General features: G+C 45.1%; 1 protein-coding gene across 4 annotated transcripts in view; it reads left to right on the forward strand.

Annotated features, from left to right (window-relative positions):
* Camta1 (calmodulin binding transcription activator 1) overlaps positions 1 to 20,463 on the forward strand; it is an 825,029-nt gene that overhangs the window by 5,363 nt on the left and 799,203 nt on the right. The window lies entirely within an intron of this gene.

The raw sequence follows: 20,463 nt of genomic DNA on the forward strand, positions 1-20,463 counted from the left end.
GGGGGGCGGAGCGCGGCCGAGTCCTGAGGTGACTCGCGGGCCGGCCGAGCGCGGCGCCCCGCACCCAGCCCCGGGGGCGGCAGGCCGGGGCGGGGGGCGCGCGGGGCGGGGGCCGGGCCCAGCGAGAAGGAGGAGAAGCCGCGACGCCTCCCGCACTCGGCCCGGGGCATCCCCGCCGTGCCGGTCCGGGTGTCAGGGGGCCGCGGGGCGGAAAGTTTCCCGGGCCGCGGGGGCTCGCGGGCACCGGTGCCGGCGGCCGTAGCGGCGTCAGGGCCGGACGTTCCCCTCCACAGCCCCCCTCGGGCCGCGCGGCGCCTCCTAGCGCCGGCGTGGGGGTGTCCCCGCGCGGGTCCCCGCCAGGGGGCCCCCCTCGTGCCGAGCGCCCCTCGGCCGAGGCTCCAGGCGACCCCTCCCCCAGCAGGGCCGGGGTCCTCGCGTGGCCTCCCCGCCCCTCACAGCATGCTCTTCCACTCTTGCCCTTGCACCCTCACTATCGGGAGGGTGGGGTCTCCACACTGCCTTGCCCTTTACCTTCCGTGACCCCGATCCTCGCTGAGCACCGAGGGCTCCGTGTTAGTCTGTTCCCTTTTTGAGGGGACTCTCGTGGGGCCGCGGAGCCTCAGCACGCTGGGTTTATCCTTTTTTTTTTTTTTTTTTTTTTTGGCCGGGCAAAGGGGACTCCGGCCACCCATCTTCTTCCTTCTTTGCTCGCCCAGTGGCTTGTGGGGCCCTGTGCAGCTCTGAAGTCATTTCTAAATAGGCAGGCAGACACTTCTTCCAGATCTGTACTCTTTCCGTACACTTTCCTGGGTTAGGGTGAGCTCATTTCCTGAACACCCTTCGAGTTGTCCTCTTTCTTGTTGGGAAAACCGGACGCTCCAATGCTCTTCTCTCTAGCTGTCTGCCTCTCTCCTTGGAGTTCCCTGTCTGGGCCAGGGTGGGCGCCCCAGTAAGATGTAGGGCAGGCAGGACTTCCGATATGTCTACCACTTGAGTGAAAAGGGACCTCAGGAATTACTTCTTTTCTTGCAGGAAAACAAGGATCTATTACTTCCCATTCACTCTTGGATCTTAGGGGGCACCCTTCACCAATTAACACTATCCCACCGGGAAAAGGGTCCTGTGTCCTTGAATTTGGTATTCTGATTCCTGTCTTCTGAGCAGAAAGAACCACACTTTATGCGTCCCACTCTCAAGAAGTCTTTGAATCTTTCTTGGAAATAAACTTCCCTTTTTTTTTTGGGGGGGGGGAGAACTCAGATCCTCCTTATGGATCCTGTTTCCCATCAGCCATATTTAGTGAGCCTGTTACCTTGACTTTTTCTAATTTTCTCAAATTGTATTCATGTTGGCTGGGTAAGGAGAAGCCATATGCTTTTCTATCCAGAATAGGGAGCATAGACACCCTTGTCGCCCACATGCCGTTTGAGAAGAGGTAGCTTGTGTGCTCCTTGTTGTACCAGAACCTTCCTTTGGCCCTGGTTATGTCTCTAGTGGGATCAAAACATTTCTTTGGATCTCGCACCTTTCAGGCAAAGGAGAAATTTCTCTGTTTTTTGCTGTTCTGGTTCTCTTTGGCATCACAAAAATTGAGATGCTCAACACAATTGTTGACACACCACAGACACCACTTTGTGCATGCAGGTAATAACAGTCTATACATGCACAGAGGAAGTTAGAAGGGCCAGGTGACAGCTCTATGCTCAGAGTGTGTGGGGATTGTTAACATGCAAGAATGTGTATCTATACATACATATCCTCATATGTTATTGGTGAATTCAGGATTAGAAGAGACCAAGGTGTTATTGATAAAAGCAGTTTCTCGCTACTCCTTCATTTGTCATTTGTATTGTACTGAATAAGCAGAAAGCCTTGTGTTCACCACCTCTCCCATGTGTGGAGTGCTTGCTGATGAGGCCCAGGCGTTTCCATTTGGAATCTAGGGACAGTATTCTCAGCTTGATTCTGTGGGGAGGGAAAGTTCTTATCTTAATTTTTTTTTCCCTTTGCAGTATAGGAGAAAGTGATTTCCTGTGTTTTGGGGAAATGATAGGAAACAGAGGAGAAGGCTCTTCTTTCTCCCTGATAGAGCTGGGAGCTCACTGACGGCCTCCAGTACCTCCCTGCTGGATTTCAGCCAGGGAGAGACACTGTGAAATTAGAAGCAGGTACCTTTGGAAAAGTGCTCGCCACTTCCTGGGAAGGTGGTGAGGTTTCCAAGTTGTTTCTCGGGGGCTGGTGCGCACTGAGAGCCCCGCAGCTCAGCTCTGCTCGGGTGTTCACCTCACTGTCTGGTGCTCTCGCTTGGCAGTGCAGTCTTAACTTTTTGACAGGCTTGTGTGGAGCCTTACCCTTCCTCCAGCTGTGTGTTGTATGTTCTTGTTTCTCTTTTCTTGAAGTTCTTTTCCTAGCAAGGGAGTCCTGCACCTTGCTTTCCTAAGCAAGGAGATGTCTCAGTTGGCTCTGTCTTTGCTTTTCAGTGTGTGATACCCTACTTCCATTTTTAGGCTGTTTTAAATCCTGTGTCTGTTGTCAGCTTAAGGGAGTTGTTTGTTTCTAGGGGTGTTAGCTTTGGAAAAATGGAGAGTTGATTACCTGAAGTGTATGCCCTTGTAGGACCCTGGAGAATTGTCTTGTTTCTGGTGATGGCTGTTCTGTGCCTTTCTCAGTCAGGCCACTGACTACCTTTGGGTGTTGTCTCTGCCCGTCAGAGTACTCTACACATGGACTGTGAAGGAGGGGAATTGAAGGTCCGCTGCACCACCAGAGTGGCACTGCTTGTCTAGAGTGAGGCTCTCAAGTTGATCTGCTTGTGCTGACTGTGTGGCTGGATTCAGGAAGGTTGGGAATGTGTGGAGGTCTTAGTTAGGTTCCCCTGCTTCTCTTAATTACTTTGCCCCACCCCCATCTTTATGTTCTGACATCACTTCCTCTTCCGTCTTTGATTCCCTTGCATTTTGGGAAAGGCCATATGACCATTTTCTCTAGTTTCCTTGAAGACCTGACTTACCTTATTTTGGGGAAATGCTGGGTTTCTCCATCTTACCCCTCAGTGGATTCTGCATGTTGACATGTGCACAGCATCCTCTCAAGGTCAGATTGCTTCGGCTTTTCCTTTTCAAAAGAGTAGCGTCGCTCTTTCCTGCTCTTGGAGAAGAGTCTATGTCATACTTAGCCATGTTCATCCTTTATATTTTATCAAAAATTTTAATATTTTGTCTTTTTGAGACAGAGTCATGTTTTGCAACTTAGGCTAGTTTAGAGTTTGTTATGTAGAACAGCTTGGCCTTAAACTTAGGGATCAGTCCTCCTGCCTCAGCCTTCTGAATGCTGGAGTCACACAATGTGTGTGTGTGCTCGTGTGTGTCTGTGTCTGTGTGTGTGTCGCTGTGCCTACCTCAGCCACATTTTCTGGTTTCTTAGGTTTTCAGTCTCTGGTTGTTTTAATCACCCCCCTACCCGCTATAGCCCATTCTAGAGTGAGGAAGGAGTAGTTTACCTGTGAGTTTACTTCATTAGTCCATGTGTGGGTGGGATTTGGATTCTTTCTGATCTTGAGATAGCCTCTCTGGGGCCCATTCCCTACACCCTGTTAGTTACTCTTGGCCACTCCTTATGTCCTCTTCACGGCAGCTTGAAGAACACTCCTTTCACTTTGTGGGTCTCATGTTCTTAGCCTCCTGCAACATTGAGTCTTTGTGGTGCGTTAGTATCTGCTGTTCTGAGGTGACGCCATCGTTGTGTCTAGGATCCATTACTCAGCTACTCACTCTGGAGCCCTTTTCTGGGGGTTTGCTGTGAGCAGGGAATTGTGGAGGTTCAGTGACTTTGCCTGACACCATGTTGGATCATGTTAGCCTTTTTTATGAATGATATTTCAGTCTATCTGTACTTGACTTTAATAAAGTCTGACAAACTTTTTTCTGAATTTTGATTTTTTTGGATTGTAATCTTAACAAAATTATACTTGAATAGTATTCTGTCCTGTGGCGCCTTTGCCTTCCTCCCTGGAGGTGTAGGGTGATGAAGAAGGAGGAGGGTGTCCTGGGAGGGATGTTTAGCAGCTTTCCTCACTCACCCCCACACTGTGGGTGTGTGTATGTCTGTGTGCACATACAGGAAAGTGGAGTTCACTCTTCATCTGACGGTCCAGCTGTAACTTGGAGGTCATTTAGGTCGTGATGGATTGGGATGGTTAGTAAATGTGAGAACAGAGGCATTGAGTACCAGGGAGCCTCTGCATGGAGCGCAGTGTCAGGTACATTTTTACATAAGTAAAATGTGGTTCCTGTTCTCAGGATTAAGCATTGAATCACTACCACTCCTGTTTGACTGTTCAGTCATCTAAATCTCATGCTTAAGTGTGGCCACCACTCCAAGGCCAGAGTCTGATAGAGTCACTAGCTTATGTGTTTAATTCTTTGTGCTGTTAAATAGTACTGACATTTGTATTCTTTCTTTTCTTTTCTGGATAAAACCTGATTCTTTTTGAGTACAGGTGAAGTATACATCATAGTGTTGACATTGATCAAAGTTAATCTAAAATGTGCTTGTTCTCTTCTCCACAGTCAGGTTTTCTCTCACCAGTGATTGGTAGAAGCCCATTCTGTAGCCTTCACTCTTGTGGAAACCCTTAGTCTGTGGGTGGCTGTATCCTTTGTCCACTGGTTTGTTTTGTGGTGACAGGTGACAATGTGTCTTCAGTGTTTCTCTTGTGGGTCATCTTCAATACCGTGTATCTTATGGAGTCATCATACTTGGTTTATTGTTCTGAGTGACTCAGATCCTACTTCTTTTTCCTTCTCTACCTGTTGGATAGGTAGATGGCATGGGACGTGAGTCCCAGCAAGGGGTCAGTGGTATTTATAATTGGAGTCCTGAGTGAAACACTGTCCTTCAGGTTTCAGAACCTCTCCTTGTAGGGTTTTGAGGATTTGTTTTTGTTGCATTTCTCTGGCTTCTGTCTCTCTCTCTCTATGGTTTGATTGCAGTGCAGTTCTTCAGGTACAGTTAACAATCCTTGGCCTCACCTTGTGCTGTGGTGCAGGCTGATGTATGTGGTGAGGGTAGAGGTGTTCTGGTTCTGATTCTTTGTCCACCTTGCTTTAGGAAGGAGTGCCTACTTGCTCTCGTCCCTCCTTCTTTCCTTCCTTCCCTCCCTCCCTCCTTCCCTCCTTCCCTTCTTCCCTTCTTCCCTCCCTTTTACTCAGGTTTAGTGACAAAATTTCTCAGACACAGTCCTCCTTCCCTCCCTCCCTCCCCCCCCCCCTCTCTCTATGCCATCATGGTGTAGCACTCAGTTGTTCTGTGATTGTTAGTATTGTCATTAGAAGATGGGGATGGTCTGCCACCCTGTAGTTTGTCACATATGAGGAAGTGTACAGGCAGTGAACACAGTCTGATCCTGCTCTCCATAGTGGGTGTTACCCATCAGTGTGTTTAGACACTGCTTTAAGTTCTCTTTTCCTGTCATGGTCTCCGGTAAAGACTGGTAATAGTTCTTGAACATTTTTAACATCTCATTATATTTGTCTTAAAAAGAAACACTACACACTCCATTGCCGCACACTCCAGTGCAGAAAGGTCCAGCCAGTCGTGTTAATTCCACTTTACACACACACACACACACACACACACACACACACACACACACATTCTCTCTCCCTCCCCCACACTCACTCGCTCACTCACTCAAGAGGAATGGTCTTTATTTTTCAGATGGTCAACATAGCATAAGGTGGAAGGACCGAGGTATCTTTAGTTTTACTGGCTCTTAGGTGTTTATTTCAGTGGTCTGCTCAGTTTTTGATGTGGTTGCATATTTTTCAAAGTACATGAGTCCTTTGCTATTTTGGAAAAGTGCAGTCATTTTTTTCTTCTTTAGATTTAGCTAGGCCTTTCAAGCCATGAAATGTCCCTTCCTGAAACTGTTAACAGAGGGTGACTTTGAAGGAAAGGTGTTGGCCTGGACTGTCTTCTTCCCTCTGCTTTCTGCAGGGTAGTTTTGCACGCACAGTGCCGTGCCTTGAAAGAAGTGCTAAGCATGGCAGTACTTGGAGACAAAGTAAGTGGCATTATGTTTTGCTTCCTTATGCTAAGCAAAACACCTCTCTAACTGCCCCCCCCCCCAAGTCCAGGAACAGTAAATGTAGCAAAAATAATCCCAAACAAGGCAGGCTATCCTGAAGGCTCTTTCTGATGACTCTTGCTGTGAGTTTAGTCACTAGCTTGGGCTAGGGCACAATTAGTACCTTTGGGTATGTATTCTAAGTGGCATTTTTCATTCTTTTTGGGAGTATCTCTTACGTTTTTCCTTATCAGTTACCACAAGGTAACACCTGCCAGGCAGCTTGTCTGTTCCTCTTATTCTTACCTGATAGTCTGAAGGAATACAGGCAATGGCTGCTTACCATGTCCTCTCGTGAGTTCTGCATATGTTTGAGAATTGCATGGTGACTTCCGTGAAAGTGCTGGCCATCAGGACTCTTTGCCCATGTCACTGGACACTGTTGTTAAACCTAGTGTCTGTAGTGATGGAGAAACCAGGAACGTCATCCTGTTTAATTTGCGTCACTGAGATGTGTTTATGGATGATGGCAGACCTATGTGTGGAAGCTTCCAGATGCACTCTTTCTTTTTATTACCATCTTTAGCCCCCCATGTTTGTCTTTTTTTATTTTATTTTTGACAGCATCTCACATAGCCCAGGCTGGCTTTGAACATACTGTGTAATTGAGGATGACCTTGAACTTATCTGCCAGCCAGGCTCTGGGATCACAGACGTGTGCCTCCATTTTTGGTTTGGAGGTGCTCATTATACAAATCCCTCCCCCCACACTCCTTGTTTCTAGTTTTGAAAAATGTATTTTAGTTTTCTTTCATTGGGGTTGCTTGAGACTGCCAAGAATTATTTCTGAAAGCATGTGAATAAAGTCAGGAATTTCTGTGTTTGTAAATTTAGACTTGGTTTTAGTCCATTTCTGAGGAGTCTGTGTCCCCTCTTGGGTTTTGGAAATGATAAGAGATTATTAGGAAGTATGAGATCCTAGGCAGCACAAAGCTGCTAGAGGGGCGTCCTCAGCCGTCAGTGACTGAGACAGCCTGACAGCATTGAGTGTGTGTGTACAGTGGAATGCCTGACTCTCTCTTTACTACAGCGTTGTTGATGGCCTTGGTGATCTTAAGATGTGTTTTCCTTCCCTTCTTTTAGAAAGTACTTGAGATAAAATAGTTTTTAGTGAAGAAAATGTAAAGTTTGGTGGAAGTTTAGCAGAATGGGACATTTCAAAACTAGATTCAAGATAAGAATTTTTATTATGAATCCACAAGGGGGTAGTGGTGTTCTATCAAAGGTGCTCGTGGAAGTCAGGCGATCGCCAGCATTCCAGATCTGTAGATAAAACTGGCATGCTTGCATTTTAACTTAATAAGATCTCCTTTTCAAAATGTTTATTGGCAGAATTGTTTATTGCTTAAATTAAAAAAAAATCCATTTTGGTGAGTGACTATTTTAAGCTGTGCAAATGGTTATTTGCACCATAACACAGACAGTGAGACTGTCCTTGTAATCCTGTGTTGGGAGAGGTCAGGAAGGCTCTGAGACCGCTGATGGTTTCTAAGATTGTAATAATCTTAACATTAGGGATCAAGAACTGGTGGCTTCTGTGACCTGAATAGAAGGATTTAAAACATTGTTTAAACTTTATTCCTTTGTGTTTCAGTTTTGCCAAAAGATGAAAAATGTGTACAGTCTTACTCCTAGCTGCTTTAATAGCTCTTAATGAATTGAAACTTTTGATAATAGTTTGCTTGCATTGTTACATAAAAGCATCCTTTCCACACTCAGCTGTAGATGTAGCTTCTCCTTCAGAGAGGTCACTGTTGGTAAGTTGACCTGGTGAAGACAGTCTTGAAGAACTCTTACTTGAGTTTTCCTCTGCTGGGCCAAGGGAGAGGCTTGGCTTCTGGCTTCTGGCATCTTCCAAACCTGTGGTTGATGAATGGTTAGCTTTAAACAAGTTAAAAAATATAAAAATATAAAAATCCAAGTTTTTCTGGAGGTCTGTGAGCCTTACCGGCTTTGTTTAGAATTACGTATGATCAGGTGTGGTGTGGCAGAGCCAGCTATTGTTGCTGCTGTTGTGTGCTTTGTAAGGACAGGCCACATGGTGGGAGAAAGTCTTTTTTTTTTTTTTTTTTTAAATATTTGTTTTATTTATATGAGTATACTGTAGCTGTCTTCAGACACACCAGAAGAGGGCATCGGATCCCATTACAGATGGCTGTGAGCCACCATGTGGGTGCTGGGAATTGAACTCAGGACCTCTAGAAGAGCAGTCAGTGCTCTTAACCGCTGAGATGATGATCTCTCCAGCCCTGGGAGAAAGTTTTTTTTAACAGTTTATTATTTGTGTGTTTTGTTTGATTGTGTGTGAGCTTCCTGATGGTGGGTGCTGGGAGCCCAGCTCTGGGCCTCTGGAAGAACAGCAAGTTCTCTTTAACTGCTAAGCTGTCTCTTCAGTCCCAAGTGGAAAAAAGTTTTTACAATGGACACTCCCCAACCCCGACACCCACACCCCCCTACTCCTAAGTCTTTACAAAGTGTAAGTATTAACTCCAATCACTTGAAATAATTGGGTTGTTTACCAGCAGTGCTTGTCTGTGCCTCGTGCATTGCCTGTTTCCTAGAGCAAAAGTAGAAATGGTTTTCCTGTCACCTCACCTTTCTTTGTTCTGAGCAGGGAGGGGCCTGTTCCACGTCCTTTTTTTACTAAGTGACTTTAAGTTAACATCCCTGAAGATAGGTGCACACTTCCTCTGTCCTCAGGAGCTGAGAGCTGAGCTATGATGGCAGCATTTGCATTCATGAATTTTGTGCTCCATTTTTTTCTTTGTATTCTTGAATTGGCATATTCACAAATCATTTTAGCACCAGTCACTTCATAAGTCAACCATAAAAGATAAAACAAAAGATGATCACCACAGTTGTTTTGATACTGCTGTAGTTGCTCCTGCTGGTCTGCAGCAATTCAGTTTGGGCAATGTTGCTGGCCAGACAGCTTGAGATCTAACGCAGCAGTTTTAATTAGCTCCTGATTTTTGTGTTGAGCTGTGTTGTGAACATATTGATAACAAATTTTTGTTTTTTGCTATAAGGTTAGAGTGCTATGCTATGTTTCTTTCGTTACAGAGGATATTTATTTTATCATTTGCTGAATTGGAGGATTTACTTCATTCCAGAGAGGTGAGGCCTGTGGATCAGATCGCGCTACTGTTACAGTGCGCTTGCACTACTTTGAGCCTTTAGTTACTCTTGAAGTATTTCAAGTAACTTGCTTATATTATCCTTTTAACATTTTTGTTTTTGATAAACTGTTGTTGTGGAAGGCATAACAGCCCTTGAATTAGAGTCAGATTTAATTTCTCTGGATCGTACACTCACATAGCTGTGAATGTAGCTTCTCCTTCAGGGAGGTCACTGTTGGCAAGTTGACCTGGTGAAGACAGTCTTGAAGAACTCTTACTTGAGTTTTCCTCTGCTGGGCCAAGGGAGAGGCTTGGCTTCTGGCTTCTGGCATCTTCCAAACCTGTGGTTGATGAATGGATAGCTTTAAACAAGTTAATTTTCTTTGCCTTCTTGGGGAGTTTCACTGATTTTTCTGACTGTTTAATTGGCAAGGACATTTGAAAATAGCATTATGTTAGTTATAGGCAGTGCCATTTTTAGCTCAGTTCATGGTTAGAGTGGATGATAAAACTTTAGTCATTGCTGTTGATACCTACCTTTCTTAAAGTGTGTGTGTGTGTGTGTGCACGCACACTCACTAGGAAATGAACTAAGGACTTCGCCAACGTATCTTACTCTGGAAAATTTTTTTAAACTATAAATTTCATTTTGTGTGTTCATGTATTATAAATCCTGTTTACAGCTCAGAACTTTTTAGAAATCCTATAGAGGTACAGAGCTTTGACAGTTACAAAGTTTTATCATTAAATATTTCGTTTTGGGAGCCAGCAAAATGGCTTAGTGAATAAGGGTACTTGCCACCAAGCTGTCCACATGGTAGAAAGAGAACTGACCTCAGCAAGTTTTACTCTGGCTTCCACATGTCTCCCCCACCATATAAATAAAGATTAATACACATGAGGCTCAGCAGTTAGTCTGGTGTAGTCTGGTGTAGCACCTTCCAGCTCTTGGAGACACTTAGCCTGGGGCTCATTGCCTACAGTGGCCAGTCAGAAAGCCCCAGGGGTCCATCTACGGCTGCCTCCCAGTGCTGGGAATGTGCTGCTGCACCCAGTTTTCACATGTGTGCAAAAGTACTTGGAGGTGTCTTCCCAGACCCTGAGGGGCAGCATTTTAAACCACGTGACAACTCACATACATTTCTTGTATCCTTAAGCAGAGCTGGAGTTTCACGTGCTTTTGAGTTGTCTGCTGGCAACAAATGAGTGAGTTGTCTGGGAGCTGGGGTAGTTTTGTTTTTGTTTTGTAGATGTACTAAGAGGAAGAAAGCATTTAGCTTCTGGATGTGCGTTTGAAGGCACACATGACAGTTGTTTTTTTCCTAAGAGCTAAATAGTTTTGATATTATTTAAATATGATTTAGAATTATGGAGTTGTGTACTTATTCATATGTGCATTTGATTGTCTGTGTGTATATGTAGTACATGTTAAAATAAAGCGTGTAGATGGTTTCCCTTTGAAGGACTGGGAGTAGGATGCAGGGCTTTGTGGACGCTTACCACTCAACTGTTTGTAATGTTGAAGACAGGAATTATCTTTATTTTATTTAAAATTTGTTCTTACATTAAAAAAATTTGATTAATGTGTTTTGGTGTTTTTTCCTGTATGTATGTTTTTATACCACTTCTGTGTCAGAAGAATGCATTGGATCCCTGGAATTGGAGTTACAGAGAATTGTGAATACTACATGGGTCTTAGGAATCAAACTTGGGTCCTTTGGAAAAGCAGCCAGTGCTTTTAACCACTGAGCTATATCCTCTCTAGCCCTGGGGATTTAGTTCTTTTTTTTTAAGATTATATTTTTAATTATGTGTGTGTGTGTATGTGTGTGTGTGTGCGTGTGTGTGCACATGAGAGCAAGCACCATGCCTTTGCAGGCCGGAGGAGGGTGTTGGGACTCCCTGGAGGTAGATGGAGTCACAGGTGGTTGTAAGTCACTGACATGGGACTGATCTCTAGGGTACTGGAAGAACAATGTGTGCTCTTAACTGCTGAGACATCTCTTCAGCTGCAGGTTTGGATTTTGGTTTTGATTTAACAGTATGTGGTAGGGGAGACATAGGGAGGTGAGAGGAGTCTGTTCTTTCCTCTATGTGGATTTCAGGGATCAACCTCAGGTCCATCAGGTTTGGTGGCAAGTGCTTCATTGGCTAAGCCATCTTGCTGAGCCCAAGAAAGGAATATTTACTGTTAAGACTTTGTAATTTTCAAAAACAAACAAACAAACAAACAAACAAAAAATCAGGCAGTGGTGGTGCACACTTTTAATCCCAGCACTTGGGAGGCAGAGGCAGGCGGATTTCTGAGTTCGAGGCCAGCCTGGTCTACAGAGTGAGTTCCAGGACAGCCAGGGCTACACAGAGAAATCCTGTTTCGAAAAGCCAAAAAAAAAAAAAAAAAGAAAAGAAAAGAAAAAAGGCCAAAAACAAACAAACAAACAAAAAAGACTGAATTTTCAAAAGTGTGTACCTCTGTTGGATGTCTGAAAAGTTGGGGGCTGTACTGGTTAGGTTTTACACATTGGAGATGTCTCTTGGTGTCAGCAGTAGTGTCCTTCTCTTACCCTGAATCAAGCAGTGATAAGCTAATCTTCTGGCTTTAACAAGGCCCTGTGGTTCCTGGGTAGGGCTGCTGCTTCCCCTGAGGAGAGGGGTGACCTTGGACTAAAGAGCCTCACCAGCAGGGTCCTGCAGACTTCGATGCTGCTCTTGGGGCCACAGGTAGAAGCCTCTGCTCTTTGGCCTCCTTACTTACCTCTTGTTCTCATCAGACAATTCCCACGCATCCATTTGTTACCTCTGACTCCGGCTCCTCTCCTCATCCCGCCTCTCCCAGACCTCACCTCCGTGTCAGGAGTTAGTTGGTAAAGCTTGTGAGGAGATTGCCTAGTAAAGCGCTGTCCTAGCCATGACCTCAGAAAGTTCTGCCCATTCTTCCTCAGGACGGTGAGGAGGTGAAGGCGGATGGGTGCAGCTTCCTGTGCAGCTCCCGTGCTGATGCCGGCTGCTCTGTGTGACTTATCTTTTCCCCTTTGAAGTTCTTATACCAGGTCAGGAATAAATGTGTAAGCTCAAACCACGACAGGGGAATTTGAAGTATAGCCTCTGAGGTGCCTCCTTTATGCTTGCTGTACATAGAAATGCCGTCCCCCTTCTGTTTAAAGAAAGTTAAAAAAATGGTTAAGGTTTTTACTGAAGATCTTCAGTACGGAAGCAGTCTTCGTAGGTGTCTTCTGTGGTGGATTTAAAGCCTTTATTTAGGTATGAATGAGGGTTTATAGTTTTGGAAAGTAGACTTAAATAATATATGACTACAGTTGAAAAAGTATTATTTGCTGACCCTAGACATGTATGTTCAAGATAATATTTATATTCATTTATGTTTTTTGGAGTTGATTAATATAAGCGTTATTAAAATGTATTGATTGGCAGTAATTCAGTAAACACAGGCTCTTCCTATTAAACTCGTGGGCTGGAGTTGCCGTGGTCTGCTGGAATCAATAGCATAGCATCTTTGCTTGACATAATCCCTGGGCTGTTCCAGGTCAGGCATTGTGGGAGGTCTTGAACATAATTCATAGTTTGAGTTTCTGTTGTACTTAAAGATACAGGAGAACAAGTTCAAGTTCCTGGTGTTCTTGTAAATATTCTTTGTCTTGTCCCATCTCTGCTGCTATGAAGTTTGTTGGCTGAGTCGCTTGCTGCTTGACAAAGCCTCAGTCGTGGTTTGCTCGTTTGTCTTACTGATGGAGGCCGTTGTGCTCTAATGGTAGAAGGGTGGTGAGTGGGCACTCAGAGCCTGTAAGGGTGGTGAGTGGGTACTCAGAGCGTGTAAGGACTTGTGTTTCTTCCTCAGGGTCCTCCAGAAACTGATCATAGATTACTGGAACAAGTTTAGAGCCCAGAATTTACTGCAGGCGCTTTGGGTGGGAAGATATTTCTGTTTTCTGTACCAGTCACATCATCCTAAGTGAGAGCCATTGCTGCCGTGCAGGTGCTAATGAGACGGTCTCCCAGCCTGAGCAGATACCTTGGCGGCTCCTGTCTGTCCTCTTGGTATTTGTAGTTCCTCTGCAGAGCCTCTGGTTGTTCCCTCTCTTGTGCTTCAGTTGTGGTGACTGCTCTCTGCTGTCTCTGTATGTTTGCCAGTCCTGACCTGCAGAGGCTCCTTGCTCTTGCCGTTTGATGAAGGAGCAGAGGTAGAACTGTTGGTTCAGTAAAATAATAAAAACTTAGGATCTTTCTGAATGTTTTTGAAAGTAATCAATGATAAATGATGCAGTGTGTGTGTATTTACTGTCACTACCTTGTGTGTTCAGAAGTGGCTACAACGGTCATATGTGACTGGCATTGGGTATATTGTAGCACCACTGAAAGAAGAGAGTCATGGCGAGGTCTCCTTCTCAAGCCTGTGCATTCTGGGCTAGTCAGCCAGGTCTATGTAGTGATTTCTAGACCAGCTCTACACAGTGAAATCTTGTTTCAAAAAGGATTAGTGCATTTAGGGTTGCAAGAGTCCACCCACATAGGACAGGTTAAGTGGGGGCAGTTTTAGTACTGTGGCTTCTGGGACAGACAGTAAAGCAGCAAAGGTCTGGGACTGTCCTTGGTGTATCTATACCAAGTTTTCTCTAGAGACACTTTGGGCTGAGCTGGGATCCCATTTTCCATGCCAAGGCTCCTCTTCCCCTGTTGCCTATTAGTTTTCTAGTGTGTGTGTGGGGGGCTCTTCATTTCTTAGTTTAAGTTATGTACAGGTGTTGCCTGCTGTGGCCACCAGTCGTGGCTCGTGTGTGTATTGACTCATTATCTGGCTTCCTCTTTGATGGCTCAGTAGGTGTACAAAATTCAAGACAGAATTGGGCTGAACCCTGTTTTGTGTCCAAACATCAGGTTTTTGTCCTGGTGGAGGTGGGCTGAGTGACCTGCTAATTATGTAGAGGGGCTAAGCAGAGAGGAGATTGTGCCTTTGTAGCAGGGGTCATGGCACCTTAAACTGGCTCCATCAAGTAGTGTAAAAGATACTGTGGACTGGCAAGATGGTTTAGTGTGCCTCTAAGCCCGACCACCTGAGTGTGGTCCCTTGAACCCACGTGGTAAAAAGAGGGAACTGACTCCTGAAGTCATCTTCTAAACCCCACAACAAAGGCGCACACAAACAAACAAGTGTAATAGAAAGTGCTTATTGTGGGTACAAATTGGAGGCTGAGGGTCCTGGTCAGCTATCCTTGGTGTATGAGCAGTAAATCACTTCTGGGTGTTGTGGCTATCCAAAACTGTGCTTTGACCGTAAAGTGGGATACCCAGAATATACAGGTTTGTGTGCTCTTTGCCCTGCTCTTTGGCATTCCCAGGTGTGTCAGGTGTTTTTTTGGGGACGGCGTGGGTGTCACTGTCAGCTGAGGTCTCATAGTTCAGATCTTTGGGTAGACTTCACTTCCTTTCCCCGGTTATGGACAGTCAGCTTAGTGGTTGGAGTTCTGCATCCTTAGGTCAACTTGGAAGACATGGGCTAGAGAGAAGGCTCAGCAGTTAAGAGTGAGAAGGCTCAGCAGTTAAGAATGCTTTCTGGTTTTGCTCTTGCAGAGGCTGTAGTTCTGTTCCCAGTGCCCATGTTAGGTGACTTACAATTGCCTGTAACTCCAGCTCTGGGTAATCTGTAGGTGACTGCATTCATTTGTACATAGCTCCATGTGCATGTGCACGCGCACACACACACTTATGCACTTAATTAAAAATAATAAACATAAATTCTAGAGACAGTGGAAGACAGTGCCCTGAGAATGGGTATGGGAGGAAGAACCCAGATGTGTTAGTGCCTGTGGCCACTTGTGTGCATCTTAGTGGGTCTTCACATTGGGTCACTTTCACATCTCCTTCCTCTCCCCTGATCGCTCTCTTTTTTCCCCCCCATGATTTCTCATAGAATTACAGAAAACACATTGAAGACTATGAAAGGACTGTCTGGAAGACTGTAAAGGGTGGAGAGCCTGCGAGCTTTGCACACCTGCAGGGTTTTAACAGTTGGTGTTTCATAGTGATGACCTTGAGTATTGATTCTGTGTGTGTATGTGTGTGTCTATTTGTCTGTCTCATGGTGCCAAGGCTGACCTAGAACTCATATGTAGCTGAGGCTGGTCTTGAACTTCTGGTCCTCCTGCCTCCACTTCCCAAAGTGCTGGGATTACAAGTGTCGCTACCCACAGCTTGATTTCTTTCTTAAAAATAGTGTTATTAAGATAGACTTCCTACATCACATATACTCTGTGATGATTCTGTTACAGTCGTGCAGCCTTCTCCAAATCCACAGCATTCTCATGACTCCAGAAAGAAAACCTGCTAAAATCAGATCACACTGCAAAATAAATGTATGAAAATGTCATAATGAAGTGGAGTATTTTGTACAATTAATGCACAAATAAAATTTTGTTTAGGAGGCATTCCCCATTCTCCCCTTGACTTGAGCAGTTATTAATCTGCTTCCTGTCCTGATGGCTTTGTCTGGTTTGGACGCCTCATATCTGTGGATTCAGGGTATTGTGTTGTGTGGCTGGTGATGCTCTGAGGTTCATGTCTCTTTACTCCTTTTCCGGGTGCCAAATCCCTGTAACTATCTGCCATATCCTAAGTATCCATTCACCAGTCAGTGAGGGTGTGTCCTCAAAGATATTTTGTATAGGCATGTTTTCTGTTCTCTTGGGTAACATGCCTAAGCTAGAAATGCTGTTTTATAATTTACTCTGTTGTTAAGCTGTTGTTCCGTGGTGTGGCTGCTCTGGAGTGTGTTCCCAGCGGCAGGGCTCAGGGTTCCAGTTCCTCCCTTGCTAGCTAGCTGACACTTGCTACTCTCTGTCTTCGCCGTTTCTCCTGGTTCTTGTAGACAGGAAGTCGACTGTTGTAGTTTTCATGTACATTTCCCAGTGACTGATGAAGGGTCTGCTTGGAGGTGTATGGGGCTGTGTATCTTCCTGATGCATTTCTGGTTTTATACACTCAGTTGTTATCATTTTCCTGCTGGATTAGGGAAGTTCTTTCTGCATTGTGACTATCAGTTTTTAACCAGATATTTTCTTCCATTTTGTGGGCATCTTTTCATTTTCTTGGTTGTCTCTTGAAGCACTTTGATGAGGTATTACCTGTCAGTTGGCCACAGTTAAGGAGGTGAGGCCTCATCCGAGGCCATGGAACCTATTTCTATCCTTTTTCTAAGTTTATAGCTTTAGCTCTTATGTTTAGATCTCGGATTCATTTTTGTGTTGTTTTGTTTGTGGTGTGAGGTAGACTTTGCATTCCTATGTAATGTCCAGTTGTCAGTTGTCCAGTTGTTGAAGAACACTGTTCTGTCCCCATTGAGGTGTCTGACCCTTGTTGAAAGTGGTTGTATTGTCGGTGTGAAGTTTTTTTCTGGAGCCTCAGCCCTCATTTGTTCTCTCTACACATGTTGTTTCTGCCATCACCATGGACTTCATCTCTTGCTGGAGCTTTGTGATACAGTAGTGTTCGTTTTGTTTTGAGGCTGAGTTTCTGTGTGGCCCAGGCTGGTCTCACACTTGTTGCAATCTGCTGCTTCACCATCCTGAGTGCTGGGTTTGCAGGCCTGTGCAGGCCCCAGCTGTGTTCTGTTTTTAGGATTGCTTTGACTATAATACATTCCTTGTGTTTATTTGAATATTAGAATCAACTTGCCAGATTGTACAGTAAATGCGGTTGAGATTAGGCTAAATCTGTATCTGTTTGAGGAGCTAAAACCATCCTGGTGGATCTGCCTATGTGCTTAGTGACTCCTGCTTAGCTCGAGAAGTTGAGCATCTCACCTCGAAAGCTTACTGCTGCCTGAGATTATCAAGGCAGTGAGCTGTCTTGATCTAACACTGATGTTCACTGTGAGGCTGGAGCTAGACTTTATAGGGTATGAGACAGCAAGCAGCCGTGCTTACGGCCTAGAGATGCTGGAGTGTGCTCCTTTGACCCAAAAGTTTGCTCATAGTTTGTCTCCATAGAAAAAAGTTTGGCATGCTGGTTAATATACATTTGGTTAATATAGAATCAGGACATTATATGTGTGTGTGGGTATACATACATACGTATGTATGTATGTATATATGTATGAATGTAAGTCATTATTGGAGGTGGAACAAGTGGCACTGACATTTATACAGTGGTTGGAGGCAGAAGATAGTCTAGTATTTACTGTGGGAATCTGCTGCTGCGCTTTTGAGTCAGGTCATTTACCCAGCAGATAATAACTGTCTGTGCAAAGCTCAGAAAAAGGACAGATTCAGTCTCTATTCCTGTCTTCATGGCGCAGTGCGGGTGGTGGGAGGAAAGGGGGACTGACACTAGGATGTCATAGGAACTGCACATGGGATTCAGTGCTCTTAGGGCAAATGTGATAGAGAATAAAAGCTAACCTGAGAGGCAGGAGGATTTTGGACAGAACTTTGGAGAGCTTGTGACTTCTAACTGAGGAGAGAATTACAGAGTTCCGGTGACCAGGTGCGCTGGTAGTGTAGCTGTGTACAGAGAGTTAGGTTATTCTCTGACTCTAACTTTTACAAATGTTTCTAGAAGAGGGTAGAATAGAATGGATAAAGTCAGTTCTCCTCTAAGGTACTAATCAGGACTCTTGGGCTCCACTTTATACACGGCTCAGCTACAGCCACAGCTTGTTGAAGTTTCCAGAGTCTGTCTGTGTGGAGGATCTGTATTTCTCTGTGGTTGCAGGCAAGGCACATGTCTACTCCTGACTAGAAGGTGTCCCTTCTTCCAGAATGCAGGCCCACTACTCACATGTGCTCGGTGGCTCTACCTGTCTGTCTCTGGCTTTTAGTTTAAATGAAACTTTTCCAAGCCTTCTTGGCCTCTTCTCTGTCCAGATTGGATCAGTGTGCCACAGCACTCTGCTGTCTCTCTGTTCACAGCCTTGGGGTTGCTCTATTACTCCTCTTTTTCCTCAGTTAGATACACGTTTCTAGAGGATGGGCATGAGTATCTGGGCTTAAGTTCATTTGTTGGTTGAGAAATGAGCCAATGAGCAAACAAGATATGATCAGAATCTAGGGAAAATCATGCCTGACAAGAACGCTTGATAGCGTTTGGTTGAAGAAAAAGCTAGTAGGTTTGAGTAGACACACACCCACACACACCCCTCTGTGAATGAGTGAATAGTGAATGAATAGAAGGTGCCTCCTAGATCTTGAACCATGTGTACTGGCACTGAGAAGGGAATATAAGAGAAAGATGATACAAAATTATGTCCACACACAGCCACATTGGAAACTTGGGGGCAAGGTTTAAGAGTAATTCAGTACCTTTCTTCATGGCACTGTCAGACAGCAAGAGGATCCTGGTGTTGAAGTGCATGGTGGGCAATCTTGTTGGTACAGGACAAATGGAAAATAGTGAGTGCATCTGGAGGGTTCTGGGGGAGCACAAGCTTCACTGAAGCAGCAGCCGTGATTGACTGGGCTCAGTGCTGTGTCTTTTTGTCTAGAGCAGTAACAGTACCTTTTGGTTGGATAGGGTGAGTCATAGCAAAAGAATTAGGAGACTTCTGTATAGTGCTTGAGGTTGCATGGGGAAGAGAAGGTATTTGAGGGTAGAAAGGGGAAGACAATACATAGGGGCTGGGAAAGAATGACCAGAGAGGCAACTAAATAGGAACCCAGGTCCAGGATCCCACCATATGAGGCTTGGGAGTGGGTCAGCAGAGAGGAGAAGAGTAGAGATAGATGAGGATTCCTTGTAGAATCTGAGGGGCGGGCCTGGAGAGACAGCTCACTGCTTCAGAGCACTCACTGGCTGCTCCTGCAGAGAACCAGGTTTGATTCTCAGCACCTACATGGCAGCTCACAGCCTTCTGAAATGCCAGTTTCAGGAACCTAATACCCTCTTCTGTCTTCTGCATGCATCAGGTATATAAGTGGTTCACAGATACACATGAGGGCAGAGCACTCATGCATAGACATAAATTTTGTTGGTATATATAGACTATTGAAGGAAATGATAGTGAAATGATGGTTTAAAGAGAAAAACAAAAATGGGGCAGCTGTTACCCGTTGGGCTGTGGCTGTATAGTAGATCTGCCGATGCTGTAAAACATGACCACAAACTTGCCTGTTAAACACGACAGCTATTACTTCAGGGTTCTCTGTGGGTCTGGAGTTCAGAAGGGCATGGCTAAGTTCTGCCTAGGGCCTCATGAACTTACCATTTCACTGTTAGTCAGGGCTTGGTCTCATGCGAAGGTTCAGCTGGAGAAGAATTGGCCTCCAAGTTCCTAGGGTCAGCTGAGAATTCACTTAGTGGGAGGCTAGCCTCCCTTCCTTTAATGAGCCTCTCCCACTTGGCATTTTCCTTTATCAGCAAGTTAAGAAGACTGGGTAGCAAGATGATAGAAGTCACAATGTTTCACCCTGGAAATGAAAACTTACACTGCTCTAAAGCGAGTGTGTGCTCTCTTCATGCAGCCTTCATGTGTATGAAGATGTCAACATGACAGATTGTAGCAGGTCCACCAGGAAGTTTGCTTCCTGCAGGAGGGAGGGAGGGAGGGAGGGGGGAGGGAGGGAGGGAGGGAGGGAGGGGCGATGTGAGTAGAAGACATTGGGCAGTGCTGCAAGTGGAGGCCCTGTGGGTGCAGCTGGGATGCTTGCTGTAATGGAGTGATGGAGGCGATGTGGCCACATGGTGATGCTCTTCAGGTAGCCTGCATCACCACACTGGGGGAGCCACTTGCCATGTCATTAGCATTACTGTCTTATAACTGGCCCTGATGAGAGTCTGTCTCCCTTGGTAAAAGTAGACTTGTTTACCTGAGCTTCCTGGCTAGTCAGGCGACTCCTTCTGTTTCAGGTGCTGTTAACCAAATGAGTTAGTCTATTTGGATGTCTTTTCCATGTCACACAAACAAAGGGATGAGCTGGTCTCTGATAATAGGTAGAACGCATGGGATTTATGGCATCTCGTTTGCTCACGTGGCTTCATTGTGATGGACGTAGGTTATGGAACTGAGCTGTGTGTTCGGCTGTGCTGTTTCGGGGCCTCGTGAGTGGAGCATTGACATTTATGGCAGACGAATTCAAGCTGCTGTACCTTTCTAAGTCTTGTGTTCAGTTTTTATTGCTTTCAAAACCAAACAAAGCCTGTCTTTGCTGTCTAGGCACTCTTGCTTCTGCTGATGTGTGGGGTTTTAGTACTGTTTCTTTCTTTCTGAGT

This window comes from Grammomys surdaster, unplaced genomic scaffold, assembly GCF_004785775.1.
Source record: "Grammomys surdaster isolate TR1022 unplaced genomic scaffold, NIH_TR_1.0 126185, whole genome shotgun sequence".
NCBI classification, from domain to species: Eukaryota; Metazoa; Chordata; class Mammalia; order Rodentia; family Muridae; genus Grammomys; species Grammomys surdaster.